The sequence below is a fragment of the Muscardinus avellanarius genome, assembly GCF_963383645.1.
Source record: "Muscardinus avellanarius genome assembly, chromosome: 2".
NCBI classification, from domain to species: Eukaryota; Metazoa; Chordata; class Mammalia; order Rodentia; family Gliridae; genus Muscardinus; species Muscardinus avellanarius.
This window is the reverse complement of record NC_137787.1, coordinates 64,827,492-64,845,821: the sequence shown is the minus strand read 5'-3', so window position 1 is coordinate 64,845,821 and position 18,330 is coordinate 64,827,492.

The window sequence follows — 18,330 nt, the reverse complement described above, 5'->3', positions numbered from 1 at the left end:
CCGCTAACCAAGGGAAGGAGGCAGTTTACCGGAGTATAGTGATGTCGGCCAGCGCTGGCTGTGACAGAAGCGCTGAGAAGCTGCTGGGGGCGCGGTGGAGCCAGGGCGCGTGGATGCCGGTGGCTGGTGTGGACGGCACTGGCGGCTGGCGCAGGTGGGATCAGTGGGGGTGCGCAGGCGGCATGGCTTGCCGGGCCCGCGGCGTGGAGACAAAATGGCTTCCAGGCACACGCCAGATGCTGAGGCTGGGCCCCGAGGAGCACCGCCAGTGAGCCTGGCTCGGGGCGGGTGGGGCAAACCGGCCAGAGGTCCCGGCGGTGACCGGAGAACCAAGCTGGAATGGTGCTTTAGGAGGTACAAGCGGCAGGCAGAGGTCCTGGCCCGCGCAGGCGGTTGGCAGGCAGAGCAAGTGCCAAGCTGCCTGGCTCGGGCCGGAAAGATGGCCGCCGACTCCTAGGATTGGTTAGGAGTGGAAAGTGGGAGGGATTAAAGATTGTGAGGCCTCCAGTGAGGCCATGAGGTGGGAGGGGTTAAAGATGGCGAGGCCTCCAGTGAGGCCATGAGGTGGGAGGGGTTAAGGATGGCAAGGCCTCCAGTGAGGCCATGAGGTGGGAGGGGTTAAGGATGGCGAGGCCTCCAGTGAGGCCATGAGGTGGGAGGGGTTAAGGATGGCGAGGCCTCCAGTGAGGCCATGAGGTGGGAGGGGTTAAGGATGGCGAGGCCTCCAGTGAGGCCATGAGGTGGGAGGGGTTAAAGATGGTGGGGCCAAGATGGTGGCCCCCCAGTGATTCCACGTGTCCAAGATGGCAGGCCAAAGCTGGCGACCCCCCCCCCCCAGTAATTCCATGTGGCTGCTTACCGGAATGGCCAGGCCCAGGCAGCAGGGGTGGGCAGGCACAGGGTGAAGGGCGCCAGGGCGCGAGTCCGAGTGGAGGAACCAGCTGGAGCGCGGGCTGGACTTGGCGTGCTGGGGGCTGTTTAGCAGAGTGGCGGCCACTTAGATGGAGGAGGCAGGCGGCCCCGGCAGGCGGGTCTAAGCAACGCCAGGCGCAGAGAAGACATAGGCGCGCGGTGTGGCGCAGTCCGCGGGCGGCGCAGTCCCATTCCAGCGGCGGGCAGCGTGGGCAGGCGGGAACGGCGGTTTTAGGAGGTCCAAGCGGCAGGCAGGAGCAGAGCAGGTGCCAGCATCACCCAAGGAGCCTGGCTCCGGGCGGGTGGAACTGGCAGCCTGGCGGCCGGCGGAGCCTGCACGCCCTGGCAGTGGTGGCTGCGGCCGCAGTGGCAGTGGAAGATTGCCCTCGGCACTCCAGAAGAGAGCACGTGGGCAGGAAAAGATGGCCACTGGCTCTCAGCAGAGCGCAGGGCTGGAATGATGGCCGCAGACTCTCAGCAGAGTGCGGGGTCAGAAAGATGGCTGCGGACTCTCAGCAGAGCCTGGGGTGGGAAGAAGGCCGCCGGCTCTCAGCAGAGCGCGGGGCCGAAAAGATGGCCGCGAGCTCTCAGCAGAACTCGGGGCTGGAAAGATGGCCGCGGACTCTCAGCAGAGCCCGGGGCGGGAAGAAGGCCGCCGGCTCTCCCGGAGAGCGCGGGGCTGGGGAAGAAGGCTTACGGTCCGGGCAGGCACGGGGCAGCAGTGGCGGCAGTGGCGGGAGCAACGCCTGCAAGCGGAGCGCTGGTGTGGGACCTCACAGTCGAGCTGCTGGCGGGTCGGAGAGTCCGGGGCTCAAAAAGAGAGTAAAAATAAAAAGAGAAAACAGAAAAAAAAAAGGAAAAAAATGGGGAGGGACCCAAGAGTTCTCCCGGTTCGGCACCAAATGATAAGTAAAATAAAAAATTAAATGCGAGTAAAATAAAAATAATGTGCATACGGCGGAGTGTGAAAAACACGAGAGAGGTCCGGTACACGTGGCATGTAAAGTTTTAATGGCACGGCTCTCCCGGGGATCAGGGCAAGGCACCGTGGGGCCCGCGCGCCTGTCCGAAGCTTGAGGACGCGGGCTCTCCTTTTCAAGGTATGCATCTCGCGAGATGGGGGTTTACTCGCGGGAATGCCCAATTCTCGCGGGGGTTTCAGCCCCTCCCTTGCCCTGCAGAGGTCATGTGACACAAAGTCACATGAGTGCAGGACCCAACTTAACACCTGGAAAAGCTAAGGGCATCTGCCCTACCTAAGAGAATCAGCCCAACCCAAGGTCGCATACTTTAGATAAGAGACCCTCTCAAGTGACCTCTCCTTTGACCCTGTTATCTTTGGAAACATCTGTGTGCTTTGTGTAACTGCTTTAAGGTATAGAGTGGTAAATGTTAAAAGTCAAGGCTGATGGAATAAGAATGACTTTGCAAAAAATAGTAGATAAGATACCCCCTAACCCTACTCTATTATATTAAAAACCATCTGTACAAGTTACTTTACTGGATGGAAGCTGTAAATTCAAAAAACATCATCCATGATGTAACAGAAAGACTTGCAAAATGTCATTTGCCAAAGGGCGATCTTGGCCCTTGCTGCTTATGTGGAGACACATGCGCTTGGGTCCAGGTTTGAACCTGTAATAAAGTGTGGCTTGACGGACTAATAATTGGTTATGGACAGTTATTCTCGCCCAAATACGCTACAACAAAACTGCTCAATGAGTGTCTTCAAAGAGAGTTGCATCAAGAACACTGAAATGCTCTGAAATCTGAGGAACGAAATAAACTAGGTAAACGTTTCCCCAAATTTGACACTCTGAAGTAATTACATGACATTTCGAATAACTTATGGTGCTACTATGATTTGTATGTGGTTTATGTGTTACGGATTGGGAGAGTATGGTTGTGGTGAAACTGTTCCCAGGGACCCCTGCTAGGGTCCTGGACACTTTCCCCCAACCCATAACAAAAGCCCAAAACAGAAAATTACCACGGGTTCTTGTCCTAAGCTAAGAATAAATATGCATAGCTTGGACAGTTGGTGAAGGTTTAAAGAAGTTTATTAGAAAGATAGAAATACAGAAAATAGAAATACAGCTCCATACCAGAATGGCATGGAGGGGTGACTCGAAATGAATACACCAAAGGGCTTACACGTGGACTCGGCCTTTTATACCCATGACCTCCACCTTGTTTATGTAATTGTGACAGTAGTGAACGTCCCTGTAAGGTACCTCCCTTAACCCTGTAAGGTACCTCCCCCAATCAGGTGTGGGGAGGTGTCTACTTTCATGAAGGTCGACCCCTCCTACCATCTTAGCTGGATTATCATGTAGATCTGTCTTTAGATAGAGAAAGGCCTAGTTCTCCTCTCCTATTGACTTGCTAATTACATGTAGCTAAGTCAATCTAAGTTTCAAAAGCTGTTTGATTCCTGACCAAAGCCAAGTCTTTCTCTCTGCAGGTCTGCCCCCATCTTGACACAATTATTTTTTAAATACATTAATAATCAGAGCTTTCTCAAATCTTCCTAGGCCATTCCCAATACTGGCACATTATGGTTTGTCCCCACTAAAACTCACATTGAAATTTGATTCCCAACATTACTGTGTGTGTGTGTGTGTGTGTGTGTGTGTGTGTGTGTGTGTGTGTGTACCAGGGATGGAACCCAAGGGCATTCTACCTCTGAGCTACACCCCCAGCCTGCCTGCTTGCTTTCTTTCTTTCTTTCTTTCTTTCTTTCTTTCTTTCTTTCTTTCTTTCTTTCTTTTTTTCTTTCTCTCTCCCTCCCTCCCTCCCCCCCTCTTTCTTTCTTTCTATTTTTTGTGGTACTAGGGATGGAACCCAGGGACCTTCTACCTCTGGGCTACACTCCCAGATCCATTTTATATTTTATTTGGAAACAGGGTCTCACTAAGTTGCTGAGAGCCTCACTAAGTAGCTAAGGCTGGCTTCGAACTGGTGCGATCCTCCTGTCTCAGCCTCCCAAGTACTGGGATTACAAGTGTGAGCCACCATACTCTGCTTTTTTATTGTTTATTTTGAAACAGGGTCTCACTAAGTTGCAGAGGTCCTCACTAAGTAGTTGAGGCTGGCCACGAACCTGTGATCCTCCCATCTCAGCCTTCCAAGTACTGGGATTACAAACGTGCACCACCCCACATGGCTTCATAATACTGTTAAGAGAGTAATATAACAGTGTTGTTATAACAGTGTTAAGAGATAAGTAGATCATAGGAGACCCACCCTCATGAATAGATTAATGGCTTTTTCAAGAGACTAGATTAGGTCTCATAGGACTAGATTAGGTCTCTTGGGAGTGAGCTGGGTCTCTTGAGACTGGTTATTATAAAGTAAGTATACTCTGGTGTTCTGCCTCTTCTGCACCTGCAGATCCTAAATTGCTCATACTCCTGACATGTGATGCCATCTCTCATCTCATTGGAAATCAAGCACATGCCATGCCATGCTCCTCAGCTTCCAGAACTGTGAGCTAAACAAATCTCTTTTCTTTACAAATCACCTAGCCTCAGGTGTTTTGTTATAGCAACACAAAATATGCTAAAATAAATATGGGTACCAAAACTTTCCTTCTTCCTTCCTTCTTCCTTCCCTCTTTCCTTCTTTTATCTCTTCCTTCCTTCCTTCCTTCCTTTCTTTCATTCTGTCTTTCTTTCATTTTTGTTCTGGGGATCAAATCCAGCACCTCACACATGTTAGACAAGTACTGTACAACTGAATTACATCCTCAGCCCTAAATTATCAATTATAAAAACAAATCTCTAAACAAACTCACTAGAGAAAAGTGTGACACATCCCTATAATCCTACTACTTGGGAGGCTAAGACAAGAGGATTACAGGTTCAAGGTCAGCCTCAGCAATTTAGAAAGAAACTGTTTCAAGAATAAAAAGGGCTAGGGGTATAGCTTTGAGGCAGAATGCCCCTGGGTCAATCCCCAATATCAGAAAAAGAGATCTGGATTATCTTTCTATTCTATGTAAAATGATCTTTCAAAATGTAAATTCATGTGAAGAGGCAAGCAACAAGCATAAAGCCAAAAATTTAAAAAATATGTAGGTAATCAAGTAGTTAATAAAATTTATGCTGCTTGGGGGGATTTGAGGATGGAATTGTGGTATTTATTTATTTATTTTTGGTACTGGGGATTTAGCCCAGGGTATTCTACCTCCAAGCAACTCCTCCAGCTCAATTTTAATTTTATTTTGAAATAAGGTCTCTCTAGGTTGGTGAGAGTCTCACTATTTGCTTTATTTACTTATTTATTTATTTATTTATTTATTTATTTATTTATTTATTTATTTATTTATTATTTTGAGGGTCTGGAGGTGGAACCCAGGGCCATTCGACCTCCAAGCAACACCCCGTGCCCTATTTTTTATTCTTTATTTTGAAACAGGGTCTCACTAAGTTGCGGAGGGCCTCACTAAGTAGCTGAGGCTGTCCGCAAACCACGATCCTCAGGTCTCAGCCTCCCGAATGCTGGGATTACCAGTGTGCGCCACCACGCCCGGCTACTACTTGCTTTAAAATCTTGCTTGTTGCCAGGCGCAGCAGCCCACACCTGAGAGAGGAGGATCACAAGTTCAAGGCCAGCCTCAGCAATTTAGCAAGATTTTCAGCAATTTAGGGAGACCTTGTTTCAAAGCAAACAATAAAATAGGTCTGGGGAAGTAGTTCAGAGGTAGACAGAAAGCCTCTGGGATCCCAGTACCACAAAAGAGAAATAAGTAAGTAAATACAGTCTAGCTTGTTGTGGTTTTTCTCCTAATGTTAGCCATCGTTTTTCCCAGTGTTGCCTTCTTTCCCTCACACATTCTCTTTGCCTCTCAACTGGGTAACTCTCAAGCCCCTTAAGCCACGATTTGCCTTTGTCCCTCATAAACCCAGAGAGTTACTAGCAAGAAGCAGTGAGCTCTTCCCGGCTCGCTTCCTCACTGCTGGGGAAGAAAGCGAGGCCGCGCCATTCCCCTGCACGCCGCACGTATGTCAGAGTCAGAACCAAAGCTGGCTGCCAATGGGAAGCAGCCTCTCTCCTGAGCTACACCGGAATCCATCTCACGTTCCTAAGGGAAGAGCAACGTTGGTCAGCTCACCCTAGCCAGGAGAGGACCTCGAAGAAGGAAAGCAGGCTGAGTTTTAAACCTGATGACTCCAGCTGGGCGTGGTGGTGCACGCTTGTAATCCCAGCATTCGGGAGGCTGAGACAGCTTCAGCTACTTAGTGAGGCCCTCTGCAACTCAGCGAGACCCTGCTTCAAAATAAAAAATAAGGTAGGGGGTGTAGCTCGGAGGTCGAATGCCCATGGGTTCCATCCTCAGACTTGCAAATAAATAAATAAATACCTGATGACTCCTACCACTACCACTGAAAACTAAATCCTTTGGCTTCACTGCCTCTTCAAGAACTCCATTTTTCATGGACCCATATCAACAGTTATTTTGCCCAGACATAAAAAGGAGTCTACCCAGCAAGGCCAACATACTTCTCTTTAGGTGTCTTGTGAAACATCAGTATCATGAATGTATAATCCTTCAATACCATATATTGGAGAAATGCTGTATACTTGAGTCTTCCCTGAAGATTCTCAACGTATACTAGCATCTTTAAGGCTTAAGAAGTTCAGAAGCAGATTAACTTTGATTCAGTATTTCACAATCTTAATTTGACCACAGGATCCTTTTTCTCTTGGAGTATATTGTGAGAATTTTTGCTCCAAATAGATGGAACAAAGATTCTTTATTATTTCATATGTGTCAAGCTTTCAAAAGGTATTTGGATTTTTTCTTTTCAGTACCAGGGATGGAACCCAGGGGCATTCTACCTCCGAGCTACACCCCCAGCCCTATTTTTTATTCTTTATTTTGAAACAGGGTCTCACTGAGTTGCAAAGGGCCTCACTACGTAGCTGAGGCTGTCCATTAACCTCAAGCCTCCTGTCTCAGCCTCCCAAATGCTGGGATTACAAGCATGTGCCACCATGCCCAGCTGTGTATTTGGAATTTAGAGTTCTTGGAGTCAGATGTGGTGGTCCACACTGTAATTCCAGTACTTGGGAGGCTGAGACAGGAAGACCGCAGGTTCATGGCCAGCCTCAGCAACTTGTGAGGCCCTCTACAACTTAGAAAGACTATGTTTCAAAATAAAGAATAAAAAATAGATCTGGAGGTATAGCTTGGAGGTAGAATGTCCCTAGGTTCAATCCCAAGTACTGAGAAAAAAAAGAAAAGAAAGAAAAGAAGAAAAGAAAAAAGAAAAAAGAGTTTTTGGTAATGAAAGAAGCCAATCTGTAATCTATAACACTATACTTTTTAAGGTGTCATGACCAAAAGGTTGGAGACAGTTTAAGACGTAGGCCAGCATGCACACTTTAAATGGTGACACCTCCATCACTGTTATTCTAGTTCTTCACAAGACAGATCTCGAACCTGTTCAAGATAGGATTAATTTTTGTGTGTTTGTGTGGAACTGGGGATTGATCCTAGGGTCATTGTACCTCTAAACTACATCCCTAGGTCTATTTTATATTTTTATTTTGAAAAGGGTCAGCCTAGGTTAGTGAGAGTTTCACTACTTGCTGAGACTGCCCATGCACCTGTGATCCTCCTGTCTCTGCCTCCCAAGTACTGGGATTACAGGTGTGTGTTACCACTCCCCACCGCATGAAACAGGATTATACTGAAAGATGTTATATGTACTTGATCATGTTTCCATGCTATTATTCTTGGATTTAAAATTAGTGGCCTAATGGATCGATAATGTATGTATGTGTGTAGAGGGGATACTGGGGATTGAACCCAGGGACCCTCAACCACTTTTTGTTTTTTAGTTTTGATACAGGGTCTCACTAAATTTCTCAGGCTGGTCTCAAAACTGCAAACCTCCTGTCTCAGCCCCCCAAGTACTGGGATTACAGGCATTTGCCACCATGGCCAGCTGAGATCAATAATAGTTAACATATATACTTCTTTTTTTAGTTTTCAGTTACAGAATATATTAAATAAAAAAGATATATAAAGCCTGATAATTTTACTTAGTTAATAAATAATAAGCCCTTTAAATTGCTATAAGAAATCTTGTTTAAATTAGCTCTTAAAGCCCTTCTGCTCAGGTATAAACTTGTATAGTATTGGTAATCACACATTTGGCTAAAAAAAAAAAGCAATCTGTGAGCTCAACCATATGCTGACATCAATCAAATACATGAGGACAGCAGCCAGGCTTGGAAATACCAGTATTAGAGAGAGTGGAAGGCCTATTTTAGGAGGAGTGAGAATACTCCCACTAGGTCTTTATAAACCTCAAAACCTTGTCTCTTAAGCCACACAAAATACATCTTCATAGTGACTTTCAATTTTGGGCATTTTGTTTTATTATTTATTTATTGCTTTAATAGTGCAATTGTGCCAGGTGTGATGGTGCATACCTAAAATCCCAGTACTTGGGAGGCTGAGACAGGAGGATCACGGGGTCAAGGCCAGCCTCAGTAACTCGGTGAGACCCTTAGCAACTTGGCTAGACCCTGTTTCAAAATTAAGAATAATAAACAGGGTTGGGGGTGTGACTTGAAGACAGAATACTCCTGGGTTAAAGCCCAATGAAAGGAGAGAGAGAGAGAGAGAGAGAGAGAGAGAGAGAGAGAGAGAGGAGAGAGAGAGAGAGAGAGAGAGAGAGAGAGAGAGAGAGAGATCTATGTTGCTATATCAGAAAAAAAGAAGGACTGAAGCACAAAGTCCACGGTAGCCACCCTGTGAATCATTTGCCTGCTCCCTTTCTAGCACAGCCCTTTCCTCAGTCAGCTCCGAAGGCCGAGTGTCCATGGCTGACATGTGGGAGTCAGTAGCAAAATGTCCCTGAGGTGCCTTTTCATCTATCTGCAGACACTACAGATGGAATTAGTGAGATTCTTCTGTCCCATACATTAAAGACATGAAATACTCCTCACAACCGAACACACCCTTCCCCAACAAGGTAAAGTCAGTCTCTGAGAAGAACATGGTTCCAGTATAATACATAACACGCCATGAGTAAGGTCTATATTTTATTTTTATTTTATTTTTTATTTTTGGCGGTACTGGGGGTGGAACCCAGAGGCTTTCTACCTCCGGGCTATACTCCCAGACCTATTTTATATTTTATTTGGAAACAGGGTCTCACTAAGTTGCTGAGAGCCTCACTAAGTAGCTGAGGCTGGCTTCGAACCCGTGCGATCCTCCTGTCTCCGCCTCCCAAGCGCGGGGATTACAAGCGTGCACCACCACGCCCGGCAAGATCTATATTTTAAAAGTGTTCATTTCCCACTGGGTAATAACAAAAAGGATCCTTGTCTTTTGTTCCTGGAATTATGCATATTGTTGTTAAATAACCAACACTGTTCATTCTGTAAGATATTGTCTCCTTAGGTCTTCTTGGCTGAGCATATGGATAAATACCTAAAAATGAGTATTGTTGTAAGACTTTCTGTTGAGATCCCAATAAGCTAAGAGGCATCACAGCTGCCTTAAGAGACTCAGAGTGAGACTATCCTATTTTATTTAGGTGTAATGTAGATTATTGTCTTTATGAAAACATGAAACCTACAGGGATTTAAAAAAATTCCCTTAAAAAAATTTACATGGCTAACAAGTAACTACAGCTCCCCTTCTCTGTTTTTTCTTCTACTCCCACCCAGCTTTGTGGACAGAGGTCATAGAGGTTTGTAGAGAAGTCAAAGCAGGAGAATGGAGTTTCTTTCTGCAGGGAGAACTAGGGCATTCCTCTAGTTGCTTGCAGTTGGAAAAAAAAAGTCTGGTGCCTGGAAGGTAGCAATCTGAAAGCCATTGTATATGACACTTCATGAGAAGTTATAAAATAATTTAGGAGTGGCTGAGGCAGGATCACAGCTTCGAGACCATCCCAGCAACCTAGCAAGACAAACAAAACTAGGCAGGCATGCGGTACACAGCTGTAGTCTCAGTACTTGGGAGACCAAGACAGGAAGATTGCAGATTTGAGGCCAGCCTTAGCAATTTAGCAAGAACCTTATCAACTTAGTGAAATCCTATTTCAAAATTTAAAAAATAAGAAAAAAAAGCTGGGTGTGTAGCTCAGAAGTAGAATGCCCCTGGGTTGAATCCCCAGTACTAAGGTGGTGAGGGGATTAGGGCTGGGGGGGTCGCTGTCTTTTCAGACTTAACCACTAACTAGAAAAGCACCCAATTCACCTGGGCACATGTAGTCCCAGGTATCTGGGAGTCTGGGGCAGGAGTGTGAGCCCAGGAGTTCAGCACTAGCCTGGGCAACATAGTGAGACCCCATCTATAAACAAAACAAAATTTAAAAAGGCCCAAATTACACTGGAATGAATTTGACTCTAAAAGTTAACTTGCTGAGGTTATTTTATGTTTTGCTTCAATAAAACTTATTTTAAACTGTATGCTGTGACACATGCCTGTAGTTCCAATAATTAAGAGGCTCAGACAGGAGGATCACAGGTTTGAAGCCAGCCTCAGCAACTTAATAAGACTCTCAGCAACTTAGCAAGAACTTGTTTCAAAATAAAAAATAAAAAGGGCTGGAGATATAGCTTGGAGGTAGATTCTGCCTGGAACCAATCCCTAGTCCCAGAAACCAAAAATCAAATAAAAAACACCTTATTTACATAGTCTCTTTCAAAGTAGTGGGGGCATTGCTGGAAGCTGCATCTCAAGAAAACAATGATTTGGGCCTTTAGTTAGACTAGAACAACTAAATATTTTTTTCCTCTTGGAGGAAAGAGACCTGAAGTACTCGAAAAGTGTGAAAAAATAAATAAACTCAGAGTAGTAAATGTTGAAATCCCAACTTTTATAGAGTGATAGCATTGTTGTTAGAGTGTTATAAAGTGTTTTATTTTATGGCTTGATAGTAGTGAAAAAATAAGGAAAATGTATAATAAATTTCCAGGTTCCTAGTAAAGCGCTTTATATTTTATATACTTAACTAGAAAACTCTGAATAAGAGATTTCTTATTTAAAAGCAAGCAACTGGAGATATACTTCAGTGGTAGATTTTGTGCCTAATGTGTGTGAGGTCCTGGGTATGATTCCCAATATCCAAACAAAACAAAATAAAACAAAAGAAAAAAGGTCCTTCTGGGAAGATGGCAACCGAGGGAAACAGCACATACCAGACCTGCTGATACTCTATCTCCATTGTCTTAAAAACAGCGTTCTTATAAAAGCCAGAAAACATCACAACTTTAAAAACAACAAAGGTGACAGGGAAAAAAAAGGCTAGAAAAGTAATCAGGAAGCAGAAAAGAAACCTGCACACCTCGCAGCGGTGGGTGCTGCAGAAGCACCATCTTGCTTCACTGAACCCGACTCCAGAGACAAACAGAAAAACAATCAAGAATTTGTAGTAAGCAGCTGCAGATCACTGGAATTGTAAGTCATCAGTTCCTCCTGTGCAAACCCCAGCTACAACTTGCAGCAGTGATGGCAGAACTCATCACACCCTCCAGAGATCCAGAGCGTTGCTCAACACCATAAGTGAAGCTGCCATCCCTGAGGGAAACTGCATGACGTGATGCCCCCAGGGACTCATGCAGCCACGATAAACTCCCTGGGTCTGAGACTTTGTGGTTCAACCCAGTGAAGGTGGGGATGGAGTCTGCTTTTGAACAGAACAGAGGCTCAAACAGACTCAGGTTCCTGCATCAGTAGAGAGTGTAGGGCGAGACCTATGCTTAACACTAGATCCAACTAGTAGGATCTCCAGGATCACCACAGACCACCCAATTGTGGTGAATGGGGAGAAGTTAGACCAGTTCAGCCCTAGATGTGCAGAAAAGAGACTCTTAGATTGAGTTTGGTCTCAGAGGCATCTGCTACCTATGGAGGCAGGAAGAGACTGAGAATTCACATCTGTGGAAAACATGGAGGGCAATCTATACTTAACACTAGATCCAGCCCCATTGATACCAGCCATCTGCGTAGACTTGGAAAGACTGAGAGAACCAGGCTTTTAGCGGTAAAGGTGCTGGTGGCACTTGGTGTCTGCACAGAGAGAGACTGCAGAGGCCCAGTTAGCTTAATATTCATATATTTGTAGGGTTGCATTATTAGTGTGTGTGTATGCTTTTTTGATTGCTCTGTTCCCAACCCTTCTGCCAAGCTTCTTTCCTTATACACACCTACTCTCTTCTCTCCATCTCTTTTCTTTTTTTTTTCTTTTTTTAAATCTCTTCTTTTCTCTTATTTGTCTTGTATTAAATCTACTTCATACTACTATACTAAAAACTCTACATTGGTTACTAGAATATAATCTCTACTACCTTACCAAACTCATACTCTCATTCTATTTGATCCTATCTGTGGGTTTACCCTATTCCTGCATTTACAACTTCACTTCCCTCCGCAGTCTACCTTCACTGTTGAATACAACACGACTTGCCCTTGGATATACCAGCTGACACCTAGAGACATTTTTCTCAGCTGCTCATGGAACCTTCTCCAAAATAGATCACATTCTGGGCCACAAAGTGAGCACTAGCAAATTCAAAAAATGTGACATACTTCTCTGTGCCTTTTTAGACCACAATGGAATGAAACTAGAAATCAACTAGTTTGAAGAAGACCCAGAGAAACCACATAAAAATGTGGAGACTGAACACCACACTGCTAAGTGAAGAATGGATCATAGAAAAAATAAGGGGTGAGGTCAAGAAATTTCTAGAAACAAATGAAAATAGAGATACAACATATCATAACTTCTGGGACACTTTGAAGGCAGTATTAACAGGAAAATTCATGTCACTGAGTGCCCACATAAGAAGAACAGAAAATCACCAAATAAATAACCTAATGAAACACCTCAGAGCCCTTGAAAAACAGGAACAGTCTAACCCCAAACCCAGTAGAAGGCAGGAAATTATTAAAATCAGAGCAGAAATCAATGAAGTAGAGAATAAAAAACAATACAGAAAATCAACAAAACCAAAAGCTGATTTCTCAAAAAAGTAAACAAGATAGATAAACCACTAGCCAACTTAACCAAAAGAGAGAGAATCAACCCAAATTATGAAGAGGTAAAAAAGGAGATATTACCACTGACAGTGTAGAAATCCAGAGGATTATTAGAAACTACTTTGAAAAACTATACTTCAACAAAGTGGAAAATTTGAAAGAAGTTGACAACTTTCTAGAAAAATACAACCTTCTTAAACGGAGTCAAGAAGATATAGAAAACTTAAACCAACCAATAGCAATCAAAGAGACTGAAATACCAATAAAGAGCCTACCATCAAAGAAAAGCCCAGGACCAGATGGTATCCCAAGTTAATTTTATAAAAGCTTTATAGAAGAGCTAATCCTGATACTCCTCAATCTATTTCATGAAATAGAAAGAAATGGGACTCGCCGGGCGTGGTGGCGCACGCTTGTAATCCCTGCGCTTGGGAGGCAGAGACAGGAGGATCGCGCAGGTTCGAAGCCAGGCGCGTGCGCTGGCTTAGGAGACCCTGTTTCCAAATAAAAAACCTATAAAATAGGTCTGGGAGTGTAGCCCGGAGGTAGAAGGGCTTCCAGGAACCCCAGTACCACCAAAAAAAAAAAAAAAAGAAAGAAATGGGACTCTCCCAAATACATTCTATGAAGCCAACATCACATTAATCAAATAATGACAAATCAAATAATGACAGCTCAAGGAAGAAAAAACTACAGGCCTATATCAGTGATGAACTTGGATGCAAAACTGCTCAACAAAATACTAGCAATATACATTCAAAACATCAAGAAAATCATACACCATGACCAAGCAGGGTTCATCCCAGGGATGCAAAACTGGTTCAACGTACAAAAATTAATCCATGTAATTCATCATATAAACAGAACCCAAAACAAACATCACATGATCATTTCAATAGATGCTGAAAAAGCATATGACAAAATCCAACATCTATTTATGTTAAAAGCACTGCAGAGAATCAGAATAGAAGGAACATACCTCAATAGCATAAAGGGAATCTACAATACGCCCATAGCCAACATCATATTAAATGGAGAAAAACTGTGAGCATTCCCCCTAAACACAGGAACAAGACAAGAATGTCCATTATCAGCACTTATTTTCAATATAGTACTTGGGACTCTAGGCAGAACCATAAGGCAAGAAAAGAAAATCAAAGGAGGACAAATAGAAAAGAAGAACTAAAACTTTCACTATTTGCAGTTGACATAATATTATACTTAGAACACCCAACAAACTCAAAAGGTATATACAACTGAGCAACAAATTCAGCATGGTGTCTGGATACAAGATACATCTTAAAGAATTAGAAGCTTTTCTGTATACCAACCACAAATCCCCTGGGAAAGAAATCCAGAAAACACTTCCACTCAGAATATCCCACCACACACACACACACACACACACACACACACACACAAAAAAAAAAAAAAAAAAAAAAATACTTAGGAATAAACTTAACCAAGGAGGTAAAAGACTTCTACAAAGAAAACTATAAAACATTGAAAAAAAATCAAAGAATACCTTAGAAGATGGAAAGATCTTCCATGTTCATGGATAGGCAGAATAAATATCAAAATGGCCATACTTCCAAAAGTGATCTACAGATTCAACGCAATACCCACTAAATTACCAAGGTCATTCCTTACAGATATAGAAAAATCAGTCCTTAAATTCATTTGGAACAACAAAAATCCCAGAATAGCCAAAGTAGTTCTCAGCAACAAAAACCATGCAGGAAGAATCACAACGCCTGACTTTAAATTATACTACAAGCCAAGCGTGGTGGCACACGCTTGTAATCCCCACGCTTGGGAGGCTGAGACAGGAGGATCACACAGGTTCAAAGCCAGCCTCAGCTACTTAGTGAGGCCCTCTGCAACTTAGTGAGACCCTGTTTCCAAATAAAATATAAAATAGGTCTGGGAGTAGAGTCCAGAGGTAGAAAGCCTCTGAGTTCCACTCCCAGTACCACCAAAAAGTAAATAAATATAAATATAAATTATACTACAAAGCCATATTATTATTATTATTATTATTATTATTATTATTATTATTATTTAGGTACTGGGGATAGAACCCAGGGCATTCTACCTCCGAGCTACACCCCCAGCCCTATTTTTTAATTTTTATTTTTGAAACAGGGTCTTACTAATTTGCGGAAAGCATCACTAAGTAGCTGTGGCTGTCTGCAAACTGCGATCCTCTGGTCTCAGCCTCCCGAATGCTGGGATTACAAGCGTATGCTACCACACCTGGCATCAAAGCTATAGCATTAAAACAGCATGGGACTTTCACAAAAACAGATATATAGACCAATGGAGAATAATAGAAGACTCAAAAACAAATCTGCATACTTACAGCCAATTGATTTTTGACAAAGGGGCCAAAAACATACACTGGAAAAAAGATAGCCTGTTCAACAAATGGTGTTGGCAAAACTGATTAAACATATGCAGAAAAATGGAAATAAACCCCACTTTCTCACCCTGCACAAGAGTCAATTCAAGATGAATCAAAGACTTAGAAATTAGACCAGAGACTCTGAGGCTCCTTGAAGAGGGCATAGGTCCAACAATGCAACACATAGGCACAGATAAAAACTTTCTCAACAGACCCCAAAGCCACAAGAAACTAAAAGGCAGATCAGTACATGGGATTGCATTAAACTGAAGGGTTTCTATACAGCAAAGGAAACTATCAAGAACCTCAACTGAGAGCCAACAGAATGGGAGATTTTTGAAACCCACGCCTCTGATAGAGGACTAATATCTGGACTAAACAGAGAACTCAAGAAACTCAGTACTAAAAAAAAAAAATAGTACTGGCACATGCTTTTAATCCCAAAATTCAGGAGGATGAGACCAGAGGATCGTGGTTCGTGGACAGCCTCAACCTCTTACGGAGGCCCTTCACAACTCAGTGAGACCTGTTTCAAAAATTAAAAAGACTAAGAAATAAGGCTGGGGCTGTAGTTCGGAGTTACAATGCCCTGGGTTCCATCCCCAGTACCTAAAAAAAAAAAAAAAATCAAGGGAACTAAATAGACACTTTACAAAAGAAGAAATTCAAATGGCCAATAAATGCATAAAAATGCCCAACATCATTAGCAATCAGAGAGGTGCAAATCAAAATTAGCCTGAGATTTCACCTAACTCCAACTATCATGGCAACCATTCAAAACACAAACAACAACAAATGCTGGCGAGGATGAGGAGAAGTGGGAACTCTAATACATTGTTGGTGGGACTGCAAATTAGTGCAGCTACTTTGGAAAACTGTATGGAGGATCCTCAGAAGAATGGGAATGTATTTACCATATGATCCAGCAATACCACTTCTGGGTATCTACCCAAAAGAATGGAAAACAAACTAACAAACTCATGCTTGTATATTTATGTTCATAGCTGCATATTTTACAATTTCCAGATGTCCATGAACAGATGAATGGATTACAAGTCTGTGGGATATGTACACAATGGAATTTTACTCAGCCATAAAGAAAAACACAATTATGTCATTTACAGGGAAATGGATGGAACTGGAAAAGATTATGCTAAGTGAGATTAGTCACTCACAAAAAATAAAAATCAGATGTTCTCCCTAATACGTACGTGAAAACTAGGGGGAAAATGGGTCATAGGAGGAACTCTAGACGGAGAAGGGGATACTACAAATGAGCAATAAGGCGACCTGAGGGGATGAGGGAGGAAGAGGGAAATTCTCTAATGTTCATGATGTACATTAACAAATACATCAAAGTCAATCACTAAAGCCAAACATGAGAAGGAGGGAGGGGAGGGAATGGGGCGGGCATTGTGTAAGGGATAATTGGGTGATGTATGTATGTATGTCTCCACCATCTTGTACTACGCTAAAATGTATGACTACAATGCACCAATAAAAGTTAAAAAAAATAAAAATAAAAAAAGGAGGAAGAAATGTGGAAAAAGAAACAGTAAAATAACATTTTTCTTTAAATAGCCTAAAAAGAACTTCAGATAATAGCACAGACTTCAAGTGGTATTTAATGTGGTAATTTCAGAGTGTTATCAATGGGCCACCTGCATCAAAATTACTTAGAATTTGCTAAAATACTTGGGCTACACTCCAAACTTTTTTTTTTTTTTTTTTTAATGCTGGGGATTGAGCCTAGGGATGTTCTACCTCCAAGCTATCCCACAGCCCTTTTTACTTTTTATTTATAAATAGGGTCACAATAAATTGCTGAGGGTCTCACTAAGTTATAGAGGCTGTTCTCAAACCTGAGATCCTCCAGTCTCAGACTCCCAAGTTCTGAAATTACAGGTGTGTGCCACCACACTTGGCTCAGAATCTGCTGTGTGTGTGTGTGTGTGTGTGTGTGTGTGTGTGTGTGTGTTTCTGGGTGTTCTATCTCTGAGCTACATCTTCATATCTCTCTCTCTCTCTCTCTCTCTCTCTCTCTCTCTCTCTCTCTCTCTCTCCTCTTTTAATCAGAATCTTGCTAGATTGCTGAGGCTAGCCTTGAACCCATGATTGATTCTTTTGTGTCAGCCTCCCAAGTACTGGGATTACAAGCATGAGCCACCACAACCAGCATTAGAATCTGCATTTTTGACAGTACCCTCACATGAGTTTTAAGAACACTAGGGCATGAAGCCACCACACTAGACGAAGTTTCTTGTGTCTGTTTTTATATCCTCGGTATCTAGCGTGAGGCCTGGGCCAGAGTAAGTATTCAATAGATGTTTGCAGGTGAACAGCTCATACGGTGCAAGTGGTCTCCTCCTCTTAATCCAGGCCTTTCCTTCAGGAGAGTGCTTATCTATATTCTATAGTTACCAGAGGGGAAAAGGGCAGAAAGGCAAAGGAAGCGGGCTGGCCAGCTGGAAATACGCTATAAACGTATTTGATGTGCACGTTTAGTGTGTGATGTAAGTACGTAAGCTCAATTATTGTGCTAAACGTGGATCTGCTCCATGAACTAGACTATGAAGCTCTTCCACTTGGAGGCACCATTATGAAACACCAGTGGATCAACTAGAGCCCCAGTATCCCAACGGGAAAAATAATGTGAAATTTCGGCATTTCATGATGATGGATAGAAGAATTTTCAATATAAAAATGAGCACATTTTAAAATGCAATGGAAAAATCCTAGAAGGAATGTGCCCAAGTAGAGGATTGGCATGGGTTTGAATAGATGTATAAAAGGGCCATTGTAACTACTCAATTAGCAGGTTGTGAGAGCAGCTGGGCTGGACAGAGTCGGTGGTTGGGTTGGCAGTGATGAGAATGGGAAGTTAGACCCGTATCCAAAGCTGTGCTAAAAAATAGGGCTGATTGATCGAAGGATGGAAATGAGGAATGATTATAAATGGCCTTTGAACTGAATGATGAGAACAATCTGACTCAGATTAGTTTATCCT